The sequence below is a fragment of the Lynx rufus genome, unplaced genomic scaffold, assembly GCF_022079265.1.
Source record: "Lynx rufus isolate CCGP_SWC_20201006 ecotype Redwood Valley unplaced genomic scaffold, mLynRuf1.p SCAF_2, whole genome shotgun sequence".
Classification (NCBI taxonomy): domain Eukaryota; kingdom Metazoa; phylum Chordata; class Mammalia; order Carnivora; family Felidae; genus Lynx; species Lynx rufus.
The window spans coordinates 143,642,902-143,659,400 of record NW_025814834.1 but is presented as its reverse complement, the minus strand read 5'-3'; the positions used below and the strand labels follow the sequence as shown (position 1 = coordinate 143,659,400).

The 16,499-nt window shown below is 37.7% G+C and overlaps 1 protein-coding gene and 1 pseudogene across 1 annotated transcript in view; one reads left to right on the top strand and one right to left on the bottom strand.

Annotated features, from left to right (window-relative positions):
- Window positions 1-16,499, bottom strand: part of DIPK1A (divergent protein kinase domain 1A) — a 109,662-nt gene that overhangs the window by 80,095 nt on the left and 13,068 nt on the right. The window lies entirely within an intron of this gene.
- On the top strand, window positions 6,882-7,751 carry LOC124515189 (F-actin-capping protein subunit alpha-2-like; annotated as a pseudogene).

The window sequence follows — 16,499 nt, the reverse complement described above, 5'->3', positions numbered from 1 at the left end:
GTCAGGCTCTGTGCTGACAGCTCAGAGCCTGGAGCCTGCTTCAGGTTCTGTGTCTCCCTCTTTCTGCCCCTCCTCCACTTGTTCTCTCCCTCTCTCTCTATAAAAAATAAATAAACATTAGAAGTCAGGATAGTGGTTACCATTGCAGGGGGTGGAGGTGACAGAAAGAGAACATACAGGAGGTTTTTAGAGTGCTGGCAAAGTTCTATATCTTGATCAAATATGCACTTCTCCTTATGTATTTATACTTCAATAAAAAGTAATGAAGCAGTACTTTTTCTTGCTATTTTGCATTGAGGTTCTGACTTTTCACATTAAAAATCTGCTGCTCTTGAATAAATGCCAAAATACACTGTAAGGAACAGCCAAACTGATCTTAAGCTAATAGCAGATTAACTTTTAGCAAACTCAGAGCTTCACAGAATTAGAGATCTGGTATTAACAGTCTAGGTTAGGGGATTTGCCCTTTTCTGATATGAAAAAATTAAAAAGATGATAGAAAACAATGATTTTCTGGGGAGTCTGGGGGGCTCAGTCAATTAAGTGTCTGACTCTTGATTTCAGCTGAAGTCATGATTCGTGTATACACGGTTTGTGTAATAGAGCTCCATGTTCTGCACTGATAGGGAGGAGCCTGCTTAGGATTCTCTCTCTCCCTCTCTCTCTGCCCCTCCCCTGTGTGCACTATTGCTCACTCTCTCAAAATAAATAAATAAACATTAAAAGAAAGAAAAAAATGGTTTTCTTAACGCTCTCCTTATTGTTGTTCTTATTATGAGCTAAACAAAGAGCAAAGTGCATTGCATACATTATTTCATCTCATTCTCCTAACTCCATGAAATAACTGTATCATCTTCACAATTGTACAGTTAAGGAAAATTAGGCTGAGTATGCTGTCCAAAGGGAAATATCGCAAACATGGTAGAGCCAGGACCTGGATCCTGGCGTGTCTGACTCTCAAGCTGATGCTCTTAACCACTGTTTTATCCCTGCCTTGTTGTCATATTGGGGGCTTTACAGCATGGGGTGATGATAATCTTCTTTGTCTTTTGTCTAATCACTTTAGAAGGCTATATATGAGCAGACCATCCTCCCACACCCCACCACCCCCCTTCCCCATTTTTTACATAAAGATTCATAGAGGAACTGGACTGTTAAGGAGTAAAAGCTGGGTGTTAAGATAGAAAGCCCATGCCACCAGAAGATGTACAATAAAAAGGTTTGACAGCTTTTTAAAAAGTTTTTTAATTCCTAAGTTAACATGTAAGGTTATATTAGTTTCAGGTGTACAATATAGTGGTTCAACATTTCCATACATCACCCAATGCTCATCACAAGTGCACTCCTCAATCTCCATCACCTATTTAACCCATCCCCCTTCCAACCTCCCCTCTGGTAGTCATCAGTTTATTCTCTATAGTTAAGAGTCTCTTTCTTGGTTTGTTTCTCTTTCTCTCTTTTGTTCCTTTGCTTGTTTGTTTCTTAAATTCCATATATGAGTGAAATCATAGGGGATTTGTCTTTAACTTATTTCGCTTAGCATTATACTAACTCCATCCATGTCATTGCACATGGCAAGATTTTATTCTTTTTATGGCTGAGTAATATTCCATTGTATATAGGTACCACATCTTCTTTATCCATTCATCAGTTGATGGGCATTTGGGCTCTTTCCATAATTTGGCTATTGTTGACAATGCTGCTATAAATATCAGATGCATGTATCCCTTTGAATTAGTGTTTTTTTATTTTTTGGGTAAATGCTCAGTAGTGCAATTGCTGGATCATAGGGTAGCTCTACTTTTAATTTTTAACTGTTTTCTACAGTGGCTGTGCCAGTTTGTATTTCCACCAACAGTGCAAAAGTGTTCCTTTTTCTCCACATCTTTACCAATACCTGTTGTTTCTTGTGTTTCTTATTTTGACCATTCTAACAGGTGTGGGGTGATACCTTATTGTAGTTTTGATTTGCATTTCTCTGGTAAGTGATAATGAGCATCTCTGCATGTGTCTGTTGGCCATCTCTTTATCCTCTTTATAGAAATGTCTTCTTTGTAGAAATGTCTGTTCGTGTCTTCTGCCCATTTTTTTAATCGAATTATTTATTCTTTTGGTGTTGAGTTGTACACATTCTTTATATATTTTGGATACTAACCTTTTATCAGGTATGTCATTTGCAAATATGTTCTCCCATTCATAATTTGCCTTTTAGCTTTGTCAATTGTTTCCTGCTCCATACAGAAGCTTTGTATTTTGATGTAGTCCCAATAGTTCAAATTTGTTTTTGTCTTCCTTCCTCAGGGGCCAATCTAGAAAAAGTTGCTATGGGAAACATCAGAGAAATTACTGCCTGTGCCTTCTTCTAGGATTTTTATGGCTTTAGCTCTCACATTTACGTCTTTCATCCATTTTGAACTTATTTTTGTGTATAGGTTTAAAAAAAGTGGTCCAACATGCACCCCCATGTTTATAGCAGCACTATCAACAATAGCCAAAGTATGGAAAGAGCCCAAATGTCCATCGACGATGAATGCATAAAGAAGATGTGGTATATACATACAATGGAGTATTACTCGGCAATCAAAAAGAATGAAATATTGCCATTTGCAACTACGTGGATGGAACTGGAGGGTATTATGCTAAGTGAAATTAGTCAAAGAAAGACAAATGTCATATGACTTCACTCATATGAAGACTTTAGAGACAAAACAGATGAACATAAGGGAAGGGAAACAAAAATAATATAAAAACAGGCAGGGGGACAAAACAGAAGAGACTCATAAATATGGAGAACAAACTGAGGGTTACTGGAGGGGTTGTGGGAGGGGGAATAGGCTAAATGGTTAAGGGGCACTAAGGAATCTACTCCTGAAATCATTGTTGCACTATATGCTAACTAATTTGGATGCAAATTTTAAAAAATAAAAAATAAAACAAGTTAAAAAAAAGGGGTCCAGTTTCATTCTTTTGCATGTTGCTGTCCAGTTTTCCCAGCACCATTTGCTGAAGAGACACTTTTTCCCACTGGCTATTCTCCCCTGTTGTGTTGAATATTAATTGACCTTATCATTGTGGGTTTATTTCTGGGTTTTCTATTCTGCTTCATTGATATACATGTCTATTTTTGTACCAGTACCAGAGAATGTTATTATTTTCAAAAGTTATGCTGACAAGTATTGATTATTTAATATGAATGCTAGTAAAGCTTTAATAAAGTTTAGGTTGGCAGAAGAAACACAATTGACCAGGCTATTGATCTTTTACTTAGCTTCTGATCTTTAATCAGATACTTATCTCTGTTCAGAAAAGTATTACTTAGCAGATGCCTTCCCAAGTTGCAGATATGGTACCTAAGAGGAAATAAGCACTTTCACTCATTCTTCTTTGGAAAACCCTAAACTTAAAAAGTAACTGTCAGTTTGCGTCAAAGGTCCATTTCAGGGTTAAAAATCACACCTTGACCTTAGGGTAGTTCCATCATCTTTCATTTATAATGAATTTCAAAGTTTACTTTCAAACCAGTCAACAGGAAGCTAATTTAAAACTTAAATGCCATTCTTTATAATAGAAGTAAAAGCATACTTGCTAGTATTATAGAACTTTATACTTAAGGAGTATGTTAGAGTTTTTCACACGGAGTCATAACCTTTTTTTTTTTTATGTTTATTTATATTTGAGAGAGAGAGACAGAGATAGAACATGAACAGGGGAGGGGCAGAGAGAGAGGGAGACACAGAATCCAAAGCAGCCTCCAGGCTCTGAGCTGTCAGGACAGAGCCCAACGCAGGGCTTGAACTCAAGGACCGTGAGATCATGACCTGAGCTAAAGTCAGCCACCCAACTGACTGAGCTACCCAGGCACCCCTACACGGAGTCATAATCCTAAATCATGAACCAGGGCAACTCCCACTTTAACCTCTCCCAACACCTAGAGATGAAGCAGCCTCCTAATGATGCTATAATCCTCACCACTTCTCTATGGAGGCAACTTGACATGCGAATCTAAGCTATACCCACCCCCTTAGATGAAGGGCATCCCTTCATGTCCCTAGACATACACTTACTACTTGCCTCTTGAAAGTGTTTATAGATACAGGAAGACAAAAATCACATGCAGCTCTCCTTAGTAAATACAGATAGTATTGATTTATATCTACATCATGTATATTTTGTCTAGGCTCTTTCCTCAAGTAAAAATGTAAATTGTTTTCTTATTCAAAGTTCTACAAAAATATTAAGGGAATCTTTTCACATTAGGTAACATAAGTATGCCATTTTTTAAAACTGAAAGTCAAAAACAAAATTTGTGTGACTTTGTAGCTTGTTAAAGCATTTGTTTATTATCACACAAAACAATGACATTTTCTATATTCAGTATGACATGACAGCATTTTAAAATAACTGGTATATGAATGCTGAGAAATCTTTATATGATAGATATATTAACATCTCTCAATAAGAAAAAAATACATTGATTTCTCCAAGACAGTCATAAACATATGCCACAAGAAATGGTTTGAAAGGAGAAACTGACAATGTCACTGGTCTGATTTCAAAAAGTTCTTGAAATAGGCAAGTGCACAACATAAATGGCCATAATGTGTTTTAATTTTTTTTTTCAACATTTATTTATTTTTGGGACAGAGAGAGACAGAGCATGAACGGGGGAGGGGCAGAGAGAGAGGGAGACACAGAATCGGAAACAGGCTCCAGGCTCTGAACCATCAGCCCAGAGCCTGACGCGGGGCTCGAACTCACGGACCGCGAGATCGTGACCTGGCTGAAGTCGGACGCTTAACCGACTGCGCCACCCAGGCGCCCCCATAATGTGTTTTAAAAAGTCATTCATAAGTTTATAATTTGGGGATATCATAACATTTTATGAGGAAGCTAAAGCATTCCTCTTTTATTACTGAAAATACCGTTATAAGAGAGGCAAGAAAAATCTCTCTTATCAACGATCATTATCATCTCACCGGTAAATGAAGAAAGTAAGGCCAGGAAAAAGGAGCTTGATACAAGGCAAATCACATGCCTGAAATCTCATGATAAAGCATATTACTCATCTTAATATCACATAACATTAGAATTCTTTCTACTTTTCTTTAAGTTCAAAACCACTTAAATAAAAATGCTTGCTATAAAAGCATTTATAACCCAAAACTATCATTTGATATGGTTAATTTCTATCATCTTTGGGGAGGGAAATCTACATAACATAATGACTTTTAAATTTATTTGGTAGATCTAGCTATGGGCCACTTTTATATTGATCTGACTTAATGGGATCTATTTTAGGTTAACTAATCCTCAGAGATACAAATTCCTTAATAAAGCAGTCAGAAGTATTTTTAAATATTAACCAAAACATTCATAAATCATGTCAAGTAATGCATTAGCAAGACCAAAATACCTCACTTTCTGCTTCTATTTGCAGCTTTCGAAGCATACCTCTCTGCTTTCCCACCTTCCCAAACGCCCTCTTGTACTACTCCATGATACCCCTTTCCTTCATATTCCACTCTTCTATCAACTAGAAAAATGATCACATGTAATTTACATATATCAAATGACTGAAGTTAATTTACACTATAACACTGGCTAATCCCAAAGTACTGGTATAACCCCCTACTTAAGACTGGGACATCACCAAGCATAAAGATTTTCTTTTTCGGGGATAGAAAAAGGAAGTCTGAAATCATGCATTATCTAAAGGTAAACCTTATGTAGACCTACTAGGGTAATTGCTGGGGGTGGAGGGGAATATCCCTTGTTACTCTGCCCTCCCTAACATAGACTGCTAAAAACCCAACCATCCTCTGCCTCCCTTTCCTTTTCTTTGCTTGCCTGTTTAGAACACAGCAGCTGAACACACTTATACTGACTTAAAACATAGGCATTAAAGGCCAATGACAGCATCTAAACACAGTACCACACTTCTTCCTCCCAGGTTAACATTCAGCGACCTCTGGCAATGAAGAATTTGATTTCTTTTAAAATACACTTTTGTGGGGTGCCTGAGTGGCTTGGTGATTAAACGTCCAACTGTTGATCTCAGCTCAGGTCTTGATTTTGGTGTTGTGAGTTCAAGTCCTGTGCTGGGCTCTGTGCTGGGTGTGGCCCCACTTAAAGTAACAAAATAATAAATAGATAGATAGATTAATTTAAAAAGTACACTTTCAGAATGTAGCCCCTTCATCAATGGGGGTAATGTGTCATTGAAATCTCGCTTTTTTATTTGCAGGCCCCCAAGAAAATTTTGAAAGCTATACATCCCTTGGCACATCCTTAAATTGATACTTAAAGTCTTTCACCATAAGTTTAAGTAGTTGCAAGGAAGTAACTTCTAACATATTGTAAATATTGAATTTTTAAAAGTTTATTTATATATTTTTGAGGTGGGGTAGACAGAGAGGGAGAGAGAATCCCAAGCAGGTTCTGGGCTATCAGCACAGAGCCCAACACAGGGCTGAACTCAGAAACCGTGAAATAATGACTTGAGCCAAAGTCAAGAGTTGTACACTTAACAAACTGAGCCACCCAAATGCCCCTCACACAAATTATTTCTAACGTATTTTATGTTTGAAAGTTTTTTACTGGACAGTGTTATATTTTTCCTCAACAAAAATCTGCCTATGAATTAAAAATAAACTTCTCTTTATTTTCTGTAATAAAAGACTTCAAGTATTAAAACAATTTCTTCTGGCTTGAGTTTTCTTTACAATTATTATTACTAACCAATCAATTAAAATATAAATACACTGCAAAATTTTATTTTAAAGATTCTTAAACATAATAACACTTCATTAAAGAGATGGGTGTGAGGGGAAGTCAGGTGGTCGCTGGCACCACGCCCACCACAGTATGTCACCAGAAGGAAAATGGCAGATCTGGAGAAGCAGTTGTCTAATGAGGAGAAGGTATGTACAGCAGCAAAATTCATTATTCATGCCCCTCCTGGAGAATTTAATGAGGTGTTTAATGATGTTCGTTTACTGCCTAACAGTGATAATTTTTTCAGGGAAGGGACAACTCATGCATTTGCACAGTCTATAACTTGGACCAGTTTACTCCAGTAAAAATTGAAGGTTATGAAGATCAGGAATTGATAACAGAACATGGCAACTTGGGAAATGGAAAGTTTTTGGATCCCAAAACCAGAATCTGTTTCAAATTTGATCACTTAAGAAAGGAAACAACTGATCCAAGACCATATGAAGCAGAAAATGCAGTTGAGTCATAGAGAACTTCAGTAGAAACTGCTCTTCGAGTTTATGTGAAAGAACATTATCCAAATGGGGTCTGCACTGTATATGGTAAAAAACAACAACAACAACAACAAAACTAGATGGATAGCAAATAATTATTGCATGAATAGAAAGCCATCAGTTCCAAGCAAAAAGTTTTGGAATGGTCATTGGAGGTCAGATTGGAAATTTACCATCACTCCTTCAACCACTCAAGTGGTTGGCATCTTGAAAACTCAGGTTCATTATTATGAAGATGGTAATGTTCAGTTAGTGAGTCATAAATATATACAAGATTCCCTAACGGTGTCTAATGAAGCGCAAATAGCAAAAGAATTAATAAAAACTGTAGAAGCTGCAGAAAATGAATACCAGACTGCCATCAGTGAGAATTATCAGACAGTACTTTCAAACTTTACATAGTCAGTTGCCAGTTACATGCACTGAGATTGACTGGAACAAGACCTTAGCTACAGGATTGGCAAAAAGATGCAGAACGCATAAGATGAACATTGCATGATTGGATCACTTTAGTGTCTTTGAGTTTTAAAAAAATCATTGTAGGGGCGCCTGGGTGGCTCAGACGGTTGGGCATCTGTCTCCAGTTCAGGTCATGATCTCACAGTTCGAGAGTTTGAGCCCCGCATCAGGCTCTGTGCTGACAGCTCGGAGCCTGGAGCCTGCTTCAATCCCGGTGTCTCCTTCTCTCTCTGCCCCTCCCCAAGTTGTGCTCTGTCTCTCTATGTCTCTCAAAAAATAAATAAATGTAAAAAAAAATTTTTTTTTAAATCATTGCAAAAGTATTCAGAACTGTCAAGCTACCCGATCAAATAGGCTTCTGCCATTTAAAATCACTGTAATTAGTTTGGTTAGAGCACAGAGCTTACCTAATCAACCATTATTTTTCATTTCTTTTGTTCAAAGAGGATTGAAAATCAGTTTAGTTTAAGTGTTTTTTACTTTCTGTTATATTTCTTACAATTATGAGATGCTTCCTCTAGATTCATGTTAAAGGTTTTTGAAGTGTTTCAAAAATATTTTACTTATCATAACCCTAAAATTGTTGTCTTTTGGTTTACGAAGTGAATAACTTTTGATATTTGCCCAGTTCTTTTTAATGGGGTCAACATGGACATTCTAGTTTAATGTGGTTGATGGATTTAACCATATAGACTGCTAAAGAAATTATCTACCTTTTCCCCTTTACTTTCTCCATTTATGTAAGATTGAGATTAGAGGGAAAGCATTTTCTTTTTTTCTTTTCTTGAGGGAAAGCATTTTCTACATCAATTATGTTTGGACCTTTCAAGAAGGTCATTTAGCTAGCTTAGTGTTTAACTAAACTTTTTTATTTTTTTTTAAGTTTATTTATTTATTTTGAGAGAGAGAGAGAATGCATGTGCACAAACTGTGGGGGGCAGAAAGAAAAGGAAACGGAGAATCCCAAGCAGGCTCCCTGTTGTCAGCACAGAGCCCTACAGTCGCAGAGCTTGATCCCACATACCTTGAGATCACGACCTAAGCCAATATCAAGAGTCAGACACTTAACCAACTGAGCCATCCAGGTGCCCGTAAGTAAACTTTTTAAAAACGAGGCCAATGTCTAATGATTTTTTGAGATTCTGAAATTAAATGAGAATACTTACTTCAGGGGGGCCTGGGTGGCTCAGTCCGTTAAGCATTGGACTTTTGGTTTTGGCTCAGGTCGTGATCTCACGGTTCATGTGTTTGAGACCCGCATCAGGCTCTGTGCTGACAACGTGAGGCCTGCTTGTGATTCTCTCTCTCCCTTTCTCTTCATCCCTCCCCTGCTCTCTCTTTCAAGATAAATAAATAAAATTTAAAAATTTTTTAAAAAGAGAATACTTACTTCAGAAATGCATTTAATGCTTTTTTTCTTGTGGCAGTTACACAAATTAGCTTGAATTCCATATGTCCCTGAGTTATTTTTACCATAAAGCCATAAATGCATTATAACAAGGGAAATCATAATATATATAATCCTGAACTCATAAAAAAATAAATGAATAAGAGGCGCCTGGGTAGCTCAGTTGGTTGAGCGTCTGGCTTAGGCTCAGGTCATGATCTTGTGGTCAGCGGGGTTTGAGCCCTGCGTCAGGCTCTGTGTGTCAAGCTTGGAGCCTGGAGCCTGCTTCAGATTCTGTGTCTCCCTCTCTCCCTCTCAAAAAGAAACATTAAGAAAATTTTTAAAAATAAATGAATAAAATAAAAAATAAAAAAAGATATGGGTGAGATTTTTCTTCTTCAGTTCATTCACGTTTCCATGTAGTGACTATTATTTTATTGCCAGGATAAAATAGGGCTCAGCACCAATTCTATCCCTACTTTAGTTTTCATAATGTTAAATGGTGAGGAACCTGCTTCACATAAATGAGGGAGGGGAATGGACGTCTTGTTAGAGCAATTATTTCTCAATGCTTCAAACTTTTTTGAACAATGTAAAATAAATATAACAGTAACCTACTATCAAAAATATACTTAATAGTCTATTAGTTAATTAGCAAACCAATTAGGCTTTCTCTCAGTTTTGTGAGAACAAAAAAATTGGAAATTATTTGAATTGCAAAAGGAACTATTATCCATCATTACTTGAGACAGTGTTACTTAATCATCCACTATCTTCGCACAGATACCAGTATTCTCCATTGCCCTTTGGTGTCCTGGTGTTTTTACATCCGGGGACCTTTGTGAGATATGAACTAGAGCAATATCCTTTCTTTTGTAATCATGTGAGAAGGGCAACAGTGAAAGAGAAGTGGGAGAACAGACCCCACACCTCCATCAGAAGCACATTCCTCGGGAAGAATAATGTTAGGAAAAGTATGTGGGGAATGTAAAGACCTACAAATGGCTCCCTTAAACCAGGCCCCTTGAAAAGCGTACCCATTTAAAGATAAAAGTGAAGGGCTCCTGGGTGGCTCAGTCGGTTGAGCGTCAGACTTCAGCTTAGGTCATGATCTCCTGGTCCGTGAGTTCGAGCCCCACGTCAAGCTTTGTGCTGACAGCTCAGAGCCTGGAGGCTGCTTCGGATTCTGTGTCTCCCTCTCTCTCTGTTCCTCCCCCACTCACACTCTGTCTCTCTCTCAAAAATAAATAAACATTAAAAAAAATTTTTTTTAAAAGATAAAAGTGAATGTGCATCTGCAGCCCACAGTACCAGCACCAGCACAGGGACTCCATGGAAGTGAGCAGTACATGATTTTTGATGAGAGAAAACTGCAAGAGCAAAATGATAAGCACCAAAAATAGCAACACGATATATCAAAGGAAGAACCCCACCTAAAAGCTAAGAATCAGACTGAAGCAAATTAAGTTGTTGCTTAAAGCATAATAATTAAAGCCTTTAAATTTACCAAACCATTCTGCTATTACAGAATAAAAAGGCTTGTTTATCCCTTCTTCTCTGTCCTAGGGGAACAAATTATCTCATGAGTCTTTTACTTCACCAGAGTGCTATTTAAAAGCTGATGAAATGTTTAAGCAATTGATTACATTAATAAAAAAGTCTTTACAGGACAGAGGTACGATCAAAACCAAAGGGTAGGTAACACTGATTAAGAGGAAAGGATATGCTCTCTGACAGTAATGCCAAGGTCACAGTTTTTGCCTGCCTGTCTCCTGCTTTTTAGTTAGATCTCAGATTATTATCCCTTCCACAAGAAGGTTCTCCAACCAGCTGGCCAAATAGATGTCCTGATACTCATTATCACATAACCTATTTTAATTATTGCATTGTGCACATAGCTGCCCAATGTTTTTGTTGCTTATTTTTTAAAATGCATTTATTATTTATTCATCAGTGCCAAAACAACTCCAAAAACCCCCAAAAGCAACATGTGAATTCTATGAGAGCAGAGATCTATCATGTCACTGCTGCAAGTTCAGTGCTTACCTGGTACCAAACACATAATAACCTTGTTGATGATAGTCTATAGAAATCAGGCACAATGGGAATGCAAGCTGGTGCAGCTACTCTGGAAAACAGTATGGAGGTTCCTCAAAAAACTAAAAATAGAACTACCCTACGACCCAGCAATTGCACTACTAGGCATTTATCCATGGGATACAGGTGTGTCGTTTCGAAGGGACACATGCACCCCCATGTTTACAGCAGCACTATCAACAATAGCCAAAGTATGGAAAGAGCCCAAATGTCCATCGATGGGTGAATGGATAAAGAAGATGTGGTATATATATATATATATATATATATATATATATATATATATATACACACACACACACACACACACACACACATACATACACAATGGAGTATTACTCAGCAATCAAAAAGAATGAAATCTTGCCATTTGCAACTATGTGGATGAATTGGAGGGTATTATGCTAAGTGAAATCAGTCAGTCAAAGAAAGACAAAAATCATATGACTCATATGAGGACTTTAATAGACAAAACAGATGAACATAAGGGAAGGGAAACAAAAATAATATAAAAACAGGCAGGGGGACAAAACAGAAGAGACTCATAAATATGGAGAACAAACTGAGGGTTACTGGAGGGGTTGTGGGAGGGAGGATGAGCTAAATGGGTAAGGGGCACTAAGGAATCTACTCCTGAAATCATTGTTGCACTATATGCTAACTAATTTGGATGTAAAATTTAAAAAACAAAAAGTAAAATTAAAAAAAGAAAAAGAAATCAGACGCAAAATTGATGATAATTCTAAGACTCTAATCTTTGAGTAGTTTTTTCTCTTTTTTACTAAAGTAAACTGTTGATATTATACAAGATTTTCTGAAAAATTGTGTCATTACATCTTTATTCCTCTGAAGTTATTTACCCTAATTCTCTTGTCTTTATTGAAATAATTTATAAATTATGTAATGCTTAAATAAACATTGCAGCCATTAAGACAAACAGGTTAGGTAAATATTCATAAGACAGATAGTTTAAAATTCACATCGGGGAGTGGGGTGGGAGGGAGGGGAAAGTGTGTGATGGGCATTGAGGAGGGCACCTGTTGGGATGAGCAATGGGTGTTGTATGGAAACCAATTTGACAATAAATTTCAAAAAATAAATAAATGAAAATTTAAAAAAGGAAAATAAAATAAATAAAAATAAAATTCACATCAGGATTTTCAGTTCAAGATGGTAGATTAAGGATGTGTGTTTACTACTTACAGCTTACAAAACCACACTCAAATAAGGGAGAACAAAAGGAAAGAAAAGTTAAGGGGTTCACCAGTGGATGAAAGATACAACAAAATTTCTAGAATTCAAAAAGCAGATGGAATTGTGTTGATGGATGAGACAGCCAGAGAAAGCCACAGCCCACAAGGCAACCTAAGAAGAGCTGGAAGCCAAAATGCTTGTTGGAATGCTAGGAGGAATCTAGAGAGCCAATCTGCCCTGGAACACCTGATGGCTCTGGGCTCTAGGCCAGCAGGTACAAGGGAGGAGAGAAGGGAGAAGTGGGGCTAAAGACAGTGGGAATAATTGAAGGTCTGTACTTGGAACTGTGCTGGTTGGCATCCGAATCTACTTCCCCCACCCCCACACAGATCACAGGCATCCTGGCATTAATCCTCAGTTGAAAAGCCAGATAATTGAAAGAACAAATGACCTGGGGAAAGTAAAGGCATCTAGGGGGAGTGTGCCCACAGTAGAGCACTCCTCCAGCACAAGGTCAGGGTCTGAGCACAGGCCTAGAGCAAGCAGGCCAGTCAAGGCATCTTGCCCTACACTGAGGGCTCAGTCAGCCATCCACACAGTTGATAGGTCTAGGGGGAAAAGAGACCAACTTTTAAAATGGCATAGAAGGGGTGCCTGGGTCGCTCAGTTGGTTGAGCATCCAACTTTGGCTCAGGTCATGATCTCACAGTTTGTGGGTTTGAGACCCACATCAGGCTCCGTACTGACAGCCTGGAGCTCAGAGCCTGGAGCCTGCTTTGGATTCTGTGTCTCCTTCTCTCTCTGCCCCTTCCCTGCTCATGCTTTGTCTCTCTCTGTCTCTCAAAAATAAATGTTAAAAAAATTTTTTTTAAATAAAAAAATGGAAAATAAAATGGCACAGAAAATAGGGGTGCCTGGGTGGCTCAGTTGGTTCAGCCTCTGACTTCAGTTCAGGTCATGATCTCGCAGTTTGTGAGTTCAAGTCCTGAGTTGGGCTCTGTGCTGACAGCTCAGAGCCTGGAGCCTGAAGCCTGCTTCAGATTCTGTATCTCCATCTCGCTCTCTGCCCCTCCCCCACTTGTGCTCTGTCTCTGTCTCTGTCTCTCTCTCTCTCAAAAATAAACATTAAAAAAAATAATAAAATGGCATAGAAAATCCATATCAGTTCCTCAGTCCTTCTTTCTTAAAATATGAATAGACAACCAAGGATTACCAGGTACATGGGGAAATCCAGCAGCATGAGAAAGAACTGAGAAAAACACATAAAGAATAGGAAACCACAAAAAAGGAACAAATAACTTGGAAGAACTCTTTTGAATTTAGTTTAAAATTCTTAGAATTTTTTAAATTTTTTTACTGTTTATTTATTTTTGAGAGAGAGAGAGAGCAAGGAAGGGGCAGAGAGAGGGAGACAGAGAATCCGAAGCAGGCTCCGCCCTGACAGGCTGACAGCAGCAAGCCCGATGTGGGGTTTGAACTCATGAACCACGAGTTCACAACCTGAACTGAAGTCAGACGCTCGACTGACTGAGCCACCCAGGCACCCCTAAAATTCTTAGTATTTAAAGAGTGATTAGAAAATGAAAGCAAATCAACAGATGATCTAGAAAGCAAAATTGAGAAACACAGAATGAGAGTATATGGATAAAAATATGGAAATAATAGAGAAACTATAAGAGACATAAACAGTCAATCTAAGAGGTACAACATTTGACTAATAAGAGTCCCAAAAAGAGGGAACAGAAAAAAGAGAGGGGAAAACTATTTAACAAATAATAGAATTCCCCCAGAGCTGAAGAAAGACCCAAGTCTTAAGACTGGAAGGGCTCAGTAAGTACTCAATACAACTAACTGATAAAAGACCTACATCTATACATTTCTTCATGGAATTTCAAAACAAGTATAAAAAAGAGACCCTGAACAAGGAACAAAGGTCACCCAGAAAGGATCGATAAACAAACTGGCTTCTTGTCAGCAACAGAGGATGTTAGAAAACAATGGAACCACGTCTTCACATTTTCTAAAGGAAATTATTTTCAGCCTGAATTCTACACCCAGCCCAACTACGAACAAGTTCTAAGATACAATATATACAGTTTTAGACATGACTCAGAAAGTTTATTTCCCACATATCCTTTCTAAAGAACTTATTTCAGGATACACTCCAGTAAAATGATGGCAAAATCAGGACAGTAAAAGTGGATCCTGTGGAAGACAGGATCCTGAGAAAAGTGATTCCAACCCAGGAGAAGAGTGGAGGGAGATCCTTGTAACACAGCTGTCTGGTAACCTAGAAAAGCAGTTGGTTACAAAGGGGGATGCCGCAGAATAGAAAACATAACTGAATGTATATAGGAAGTGAGGCTATGACAAAGGCATATTATTATACCAAAAAAAAAAAATTAGAAGAAGAAAGGCAACTAGAAACTTCCTGGAAAAAAAAAAGAGGCACAAAGAAGCTACATTTCAAATATGAAGCAAGCTTACATTTACCCCAGTTGATAAGGAATTAACCGAGTACGAGAAAAGAGGATCTGGTTGTTATTGATCATAGAATCTTGAGAGTCCACAGTTCATTACTCTGGGCTTTGAGAGAAGAAAATGTAATCCTAGCACGCAAATTGGCTCTACACTAAATATTTATAGAGTCATATTTTACGGAATACTAAAAATAGAGATGCTCTTCATCTTAGGCCAGAACTAACTTTGATACATTTGGTGTCAAGACAAATTTCAGGATCCTAAAAGAAATCCTGGTCAAAAGTGTTTCACTCTTATTTTCTGTGTACATGGCACAAGATGATAAGCAATTCCTATTTGCAGTACTCTCCCTAAAGGTGACAGTTGTTCATTACTCAAATGGTCCAGCCCTCCAGAACTAGCTCAGTTCACTTGGATTTGCGGGCAGATGTCAGAAGAAATGTCTGCTCCCCACAGCTGAGCAGACAGTCATCCAGAAAAATAAGGTATATTGACTATTCAGGGAAGAAACTGTGCCCCATAGTAATCACAAATCATAACTCTGTTACTTTAATACAGATCTCAAAGGATAGGCTTTTGAATTATTCTTTAATAGGAATATTAAAAAGCAAGCAAGGAGCACCTAGCTGGCTCAGTTGGTTAAGCATTCAACTCTTGAATTTGGCTCAGGTCATGATCTCATGGTTCATGTCTGTCAGCACAGAGCCTGCTTGGGATTCTCTCTCTTCCTCTCCCTCTGCCCCTCCCCTGCTTGCATGCTCTCTCTCTTTCTCTCCCTCCCTCTCTCTCTCTCTGTCAAAATAAATAAATAAACTTTTAAAAAAAGCAAACAAGTATGATTTCTAAGCAAAAAGAAAGTTTTTATTTATAGGGAATGAGCAAACATCACATGTTCTCTTCCCCACTGGCAGAAATATGGTTTAGCTTTTGGAAAAGGGCAAATCCTTGCAGTAATTTGCTTAATAACAAGAAGGATTTGTCCTTGTCTGTTAATCCTACTGCTTTCCTGACAAGGAGAAAGTAACTTCACGCTGCAGTCAGTGGGTCTCAGGTTCATAAGGGAGATTTTCCTTTATAGGAATAATTAGCAGGTCATAACAGTATGATACTATTTATAGTTTTCATCTTTTAGACTCAACTTATATGGAGCTTTGGTTGTCCTTGGTAATAGGACAAAATATAAAAGTTATCAACTTTGACAATATGAAAGTGTCGCTGACAGAAAGTGAGAAAAACAGATGGAAAAAGAAACACATGTTCTAATGCCCCTTTTTGAAAATGGGGGAGTCAACAAAGATTGTCAAAAGTGGACGAAATGAGAATCACTGTCAGTGTCTAAAGTTACTAAGTTAAGTGCAGAGGAAGTAAAATTATAATACGACTGCTGTATCAAGCACTGGAAGAGAGAATGGGAGGACTACAGTATAAGACGGCTGAACACTCATTTTTTAAAGTGGAAAGTCAATAGATATTATCTGAAATTGATTAAAAAAACATAAAATTCTGTTATTTGGAGGAAATAATCTTTTTGATTGTACAACTCTCAGGAAAATGTCTCAAAGCACAAATCTCTAACATTTGTATATTTACTTATAAATATTCTATATAAACTT